The sequence below is a fragment of the Carassius carassius genome, chromosome 37 (genome assembly GCF_963082965.1).
Source record: "Carassius carassius chromosome 37, fCarCar2.1, whole genome shotgun sequence".
In the NCBI taxonomy this organism is placed as follows: Eukaryota; Metazoa; Chordata; class Actinopteri; order Cypriniformes; family Cyprinidae; genus Carassius; species Carassius carassius.
The window spans coordinates 17,183,695-17,190,850 of NC_081791.1; positions in this window are offsets into that span (position 1 = coordinate 17,183,695).

Below are 7,156 nucleotides of genomic sequence, written 5' to 3' on the forward strand. Positions count from 1 at the left end.
ATTATTCAGAAATGTTACTAATATTTAGATTGGGCATGGGCAATCTAATATATATATATAAACTTGCTACTTTAACTGCATTGAGCTAATGTGCTTCGCTAGTCACCCATCGAGTGTTGGTAGAGGCGTGTACCACAGATTGCTTTGCCGATTGCGAAACGTGATTGGTAAACGGTTTGCCAGAATATACCCTGACCCCCACCCCCCGGTGGAACTGGTACGGTCCAACCGCGAGCAAAACAGAGAAATGGAAAATCAGAGCAATGAGTCATTTTTTATGTTTGTTCAAAAATCAGACTCAGACGCAACAACCCAAGATTGTAGAATTGAAAATTAAACTGAGAAACAATTATCCATTTTTGAATTATTCCAAAGAAATGGAAAATGAAAGTTTGAAGCCAATTTTTCATTTTGTTAATTTTGATGGTGCAAATTGAACAAAGCACTGCAAAGCGTTACATGGACCCATTTAATTTGCTCAAATTAATGCAAATGTAATGTAAATTCCAACATGAATTTTTTTGGAGTATGATATTTACTAAAATCAAATCATTAAATAGGTCATTAAATTTAACATAAATAAAAATTAACAAAATAATCAAACTTCACAGATCATGTTATAAGAACTAGTTTGCTTTGATAATATTTCATGTCATGATATGAAACAGCATAATTTCTGAATTATAAAAACGTAATTGCCCTGTATAATGCCTTCCAAAACCCAGGTAGGTGTTAATTTAATCACTGAACGATTTAATGAATTATTCTATAACATCCAATTTGTTTACAAAAATATGAGAATTGAAAGCTGTGCTCCTTCATTCTATTTTTCTATATTCTGTTTTTCTATCCATTTTTTTAAATTAAAGGAATGGTAAATGTAAGTGATAAAATGATAACAAGCATAGTTTTTATTAGTCTGAGGTCTCAGTTCTGCCCAGAACTCCTATGTTGGAGATCTATTTCTGACTATTCCCAAATGGGACCAATTCTATACCACAAAACCAATACATAAACAAGAATGGTGCCTCTGTTTACATTCCTAGTTTTAGAAATGTGGAAGTTGTGCAGATGTCAGATATGTGACAAAAATAAGTGTAAGTGGGAAAACTCCAAAACATGTTCTGCCTTTTTTTCTTTTCTTTTTTTTGCAACTCTGCAGCGGAAAGCAATGGAATCACAATCAAACAATATCAAACCATACTATTTCAAAGAAGTAAAAAATAATAAAAAAATTAAAATATGCTTTTGTGGTAAAATAATAAATTCTGCTTCATAAATAGTAACATTTTTTTGTTAGTAACTAAAATTTTTTGCCCAGTGTAAATGAAAGCTTTGGTCACACTTTAGTTTGGGGACTCATTGGTATATAACTATTAACTACAATTTTTACTTAAAATCCTAATTCGCTGCTTATTTTTATTAATAGTTGCTGAATTGCTGAGTTAAGTTTATAAGGGATCTAAATATGGTCATGCAGAATAAGGCATCAATATGTGCTTTATAAGTGTTAATAAACAGCCAATATGCTAGTATGCATGCCAGTGAGCATGCTAATAAGTTAATAGTTAGAACTGGCCCCTATAAACCAAAGTGTTACCAAAGCTTTAGTTACAGAAACTTGTAACAACTCTTCTTTGCTGTATACAGTGCCCCGTGTTTGTCCTGTTGACTAAAAATTTCATAGAGGTCAAAACTGAAGAGATAAAAAGGCATTGTTAATGAAGCTTTAACTTGATTTACACAAGTCGAGCTGAGAGCTCTCTGTAAAATGATTTAATATTGAAATAATAGTTACAGTAAAGAAGCTGGTGTAAAAAGACAGCCACTCAAGGTGCAGGTAATCATAAAAAGCATTTATGGAGGCTTTTCACAATTAAATTCTAATGATTAAAGTATTTTTTTGAATAAAAAAGCATAAATATATTTCCATTACCCATTTCCTTTCTTACCATTGAAATCTAAAACAATAAATATGAGCAAAAGTGTGTTCAAAGACTCAACATTTGGCTCTTAAAGGAATAGTTCACCCAAACATATAAAAGTTTGTTGAAAAGGTACTCACACTCAGCTCATCCGAGATGTAGATGAGTTTGTTTCTTCATCATAACAGATTTGGAAAAATGTAACATTACTTCACTTGCTCACCAATGGATCATCCGCAGTGAATGGGTGCAGTCAGAATAAGACACCAAACAGCTGATAATCAAGAGAGAAATATGCACAGGTCAAGCATTGTTTACAAGTGAAAACTTAAAACAAAATTTACAAATGTATTGGTGGATTTTGATAGGGAGGACAACAGGGGATAGACTTTTTTACTGGATCAAGCATTGTTATTGGCTCTTATTTGGGTTAAAGGTAAAAGATAGTGTGGATTAATATTATTGTGGTGTTTTTAATTAGCTGTTTGAACTCTCATTCTGCATCCATTCACTGCAGAGGATCCGTTGGTGAGCAAGTGATGTAATGCTAATTTTTTTCCCAAATCTGTTCCAATGAAGAAACAAACTCATCTACATCTTGGATGGCCTTAGGGTGAGCAAATGTAACTTTTCTGGGTGGACAATTACTTTATCAACTTTCCTCTCAAATATCTTTTTGAGCCAGGTAGATTCCCTTTGTAAATCTGTAGATACCGTCGTGGAGTTGTATCTGGCTCCAAAAAGTTAATTAAACCCAAATAGTAATCCTAGAACCTGCCCTAACCCAAAAGGGCAACCTAATTGCTGTGTTTTAAGGTTACAGTTCTGGATTGGTGCCTAGAAAAAGGGGGGAGCGAAATTAGAACCTGTTCCTTAAAACTCAAGTACAGTATCTGTGGTGTACATTTCTAGACAAGCAAACAAGAAAACTATCGAGCTCTTCAACATACTAATCAGGGGCCGTATTCTTAATGCTTCTAAAATTCCTCTATGAAAAATCCTAATTTAGCTTAACCATTTCTATGTAGGAGTCTAAGCTTAACAGCGATTCGGGATCAATCTGGGAGCAACTCTGAGCGATGAAAAGACAAAAACTTTTATCTTAGTGAGGAGGCATGGCTGTTGCTAGGTATGAAACAGTCTTTTGCAGATTGTGATTGGTTGCTTGTCCAAGAAGGAAATAAAAGATCACTTTTAAATGTAGGGACTATTATAAGCCTTTACTTTGAAAATTTTCCTGTTTTACCATACTCTTACGTTCTCTCTCTCTCTCTCTCTCTCTCTCTCTCTCTCTCTCTCTCTCTCTCACCCACACCCACACACACATTATATATATATTCATAATTTTTTTATTTACTGTGCTATAAATGTCATATTTAACATATTTGAAAGGAAATGAAGAGTGACACAATAAGGTAATTGTTTGTGTGGTCACTTGCTTATAGAAGGTTGTGACAGAACCAAATCATCACTGCTGCATGCATTTATCCAGTTGCCAAATATGTTAATGGACCTGTAGTTAATGTAGTGATTACTTTCATTTCCTGCACTATGGCATTCCTGCACGATGTTGGAGATGTTAGCGTGTCTCTAATAAAATTAGTCACAAACATGATCCCTGCACGATCTAATGTGTAGCGTCTTATTAACTCACTGTCATGCATTGTGCAACACATTTCTTCCTCTTCATGTTTCGTCCATTTTCTACACGGCTAAAGAAACTCTTAAAACTCTTAAAGTCTCGTCCATACTCCTAACAATCTAGGTCCTCAAAACCTCTTTTAAGGGTTCTGAAATTATTTTTTCTTTACTAGGATCTTTTCTTTAATTTTAGGTGGAAACATCCACATTTCAAATAATTTTCTAAGAATTTTGTTGCTAGGAGCACTATCACAAGATTTTTTATGAATACGGGCCCTGATGTTTTCAGTTTATTATAAATATATACTCTACCATTCAAAAGCTGGAAGTCGTTTTTTTGAAAGAAGTTTGTTATGCTCACAAAGACAGCATTTATTTTATCTAAAATACTGAAGAAAAAAAAACAGTTAATCTTATTTAAAAAATGTATTTATGACGATGAAGCTGAATTGCAGCATCCATTTCTTCAGTCTACAGTGTCATATGATCATTCAGAAATTATTCTGATATGCTTATTTGATGCTAAAGAAACATTTCTTATAATTTAAATGCTGAAAAAAGCCATGATATACTAGTAAAAAGTTTGAAGTATTGTAATATTAATAAATAAAATATATATTTTTTTACTTACAGTTTACTTTCTATGTAACAAAGAATCTTGAAAAAAATTCATGTTTTCGACAAACATGTTAAGTAGAAATAAACATGTTTTTAACATTAATAATAAGAACATTTAATAACTGAGCACCAGTAATAATTGACAATAATTAAGCATTAAATCATTTCTGAAGGGTCATGTGACACTGAATACTGGAGTAATGAAGTAATTAAGCTTTACCAGGAATAAATGACATTTTAAAAGATTAAAAATGGGAAACAGTTGTTTGTAATATTGTAATAATAGTTCACAGTATTACTATTTCTACTGTATTTTTGACCAAATAAATCCATTCTTGGTGAGCATTAGAGACCTTTTTCAAAAACATTACAAAATGTTAATTATTTAAAACAAAAATTTATAAATCTAATAGAATAAAATTTTTCTATTCAATTTTAGTATAATAATATAAAGAACTAATAATACAGGTAAATGTAATAACACTTCTCTTGCATTAAATATAATAATTGTAAATTAAATATATTTATTTTAAAGATGCACATAAACCAGTCTATCGAATTGCAACATATGAACATGGGATTTTTCAGGATTCATTCAGTTTTCAGGCTCTTTGTACATATCAATAATCAATGAACAGGATATAAGCTACTTAATCCTGCCTAGAGTCCCCCACCCTCCGTGACTTATGGTCCATGCACTCAATGACCCAAACACATATGCTCATCAAGAGCTGTGCCCAGATTGACCAAATCTGAGGTTTCTGTAAGGCTCAGACTCAAGTCTGGAGCCATGTGATTTGCAGGAAGGGGAAGGAGACCCCCTCCCACAATCACTCTCTCTCTCTCCCCAAAACCTGCCCCTGAGTGGCCCCTGCCAGGCGCTGTTTCCAGGAAAGGGGCCTAGTGGACAGGCGCAGGGGCCTGCGTCAGGGAGAGCCTGGCTCATTGAGAAAAACAAAAACAGAGAGGGGAGGTGGAAAGACTCTGCCTCCTTACATAACAGTCTCTAGCAGTGAAAAAAAGCCTCTCTCTCTCTCTCTCTCTCTCTCTCTCTACCAGCACAGTACTTGAAACTCGTCTGTCTGCTCTTTCACAATGCCACACCCTATAGTAGGGCTCTGCTAGAACTTCAGCATTTGGGACGGTTTTATTTATTGGACAGAAAAGAGAATCTTACTTCATTTAATAATTTAAAGACTGCCAGCTGGATGCTCAGTAGATGCATTGAGAGTGGAAATGACATGCAATGTGTCAAGCTTGCACAAATTCTTGCTGCTGTGCATAAATTTTAAGGTGAACACAAATAATAGCTGGAGGTAAACTGGATTTTGCAAGGCATATGTGTTGAACATGTAATAATATTTATTAGGGTCTTAGCGTTCAGAGGCTCATATCATGCTCATACCAGCAGTCTATGATTTTTGACGCTTTATTGCCTCCTTGTGGTTACACTAAAAACTGAAAAAAGGGAAAAAGTGAAAAATAGTAGAAAATGTATCGAGTAAGGATTTACAAAGTAGTTCTATGAGCAGTTTTATGTGTTTTCAATATGTATATTTAGTCATTTAAAAGGCGTTTTAAGTCAAAACATAGCAATCAATTTATCTTAATAATAGTCATTGATATTCACAGTTATACAATGCTCAACAATCTCTGTGTGTAAGGATCAAGGCCGGAAAACCATACTGGATGCCCGTGATCTTCAAGCCGTTAGACGGCACTGCATCACATACAGGAAAGCTACTGTACTGGAAATCACAACATGGTCTCAGGAATACTTCCAGAAAACATTGTCAGTGAACACAATCCACCGTGCCATTTACCGTTGCTGGCTAAAACTCTATAGGTCAAAAGCCATATCTAAACATGATCCAGAAGCGCAGGTATTTTCTCTGGGCCAAGGCTCATTTAAAATGGACCGTGGCAAATTGAAAAACTGTTCTCTGGTCAGACTAAACAAAATTTGAAGTTCTTTTTGGAAGACTGGGACCCCATGTCATCCGGACTAAAGAGGACAAGGACAACCCAAGTTGTTATCAGCGCTCAGTTCAGAAACCTGCATCTCTGATGGTATGGGGTTGCATGAGTGCGTGTGGCCTGGGCAGCTTACACATCTGGAAAAGCACCATCAATGCTGAAAGGTATATCCAAGTTCTAGAATAACATATGCTCCCATCTAGACGTCGTTAATTTCAGGGAAGACCTTGCATTTTCCAACATGACAATGCCAGACCACATACTGCATCAATTACAACATCATGGCTGCGTGAACCGGGTACTGAAAAGGCCAGCCTGCAGTCCAGATCGTTCACCCATAGAAAACATTTGGTGCATCATAAAGAAGATGTGACCAAGAAGACCTAAGACAGTTGAGCAACTAAAAGCCTGTATTAGACAAGAATGGGACAACATTCCTATTCCTAAACTTGATCAACTTGTCTCCTCAGTCCCCAGACGTTTGCAGACTGTTATAAAAAGAAGAGGGGACGCCACATAGTGGTAAACATGGCCTTGTCCCAACTTTTTTTTAGATGTGTTGATGCCATGAAATTTAAAATCAACTTATTTTTCCATTTAAAATGATACATTCTCTCAGTTTAAACATTTGATATGTCATCTATGTTGTATTCTGAATAAACTATTGACATTAGAAACTTCCACATCATTGCATTCTGTTTTTATTCACAATTTGTACAGTGTCCCAACTTTTTTGGAATCAGGTTTGTATATTATAATGTGTATTATATAATTTCAATATAATGAAACGGCATTTAACATCACACAGTGTTTTTTTCTTTTTCTTTAAGCAGTTACTTTAATTTCCACAGGATGGAACACATTAGCAGCTCATATTTTAACATCCAATAAACACACAATAGAATTTAATAACAAAATCCAGAAAGCCAGTTAATAATAATTCATAGCAAAATAAAATGTTTATATTAAGCTATTACCAAAGCATGCTCAAAAAT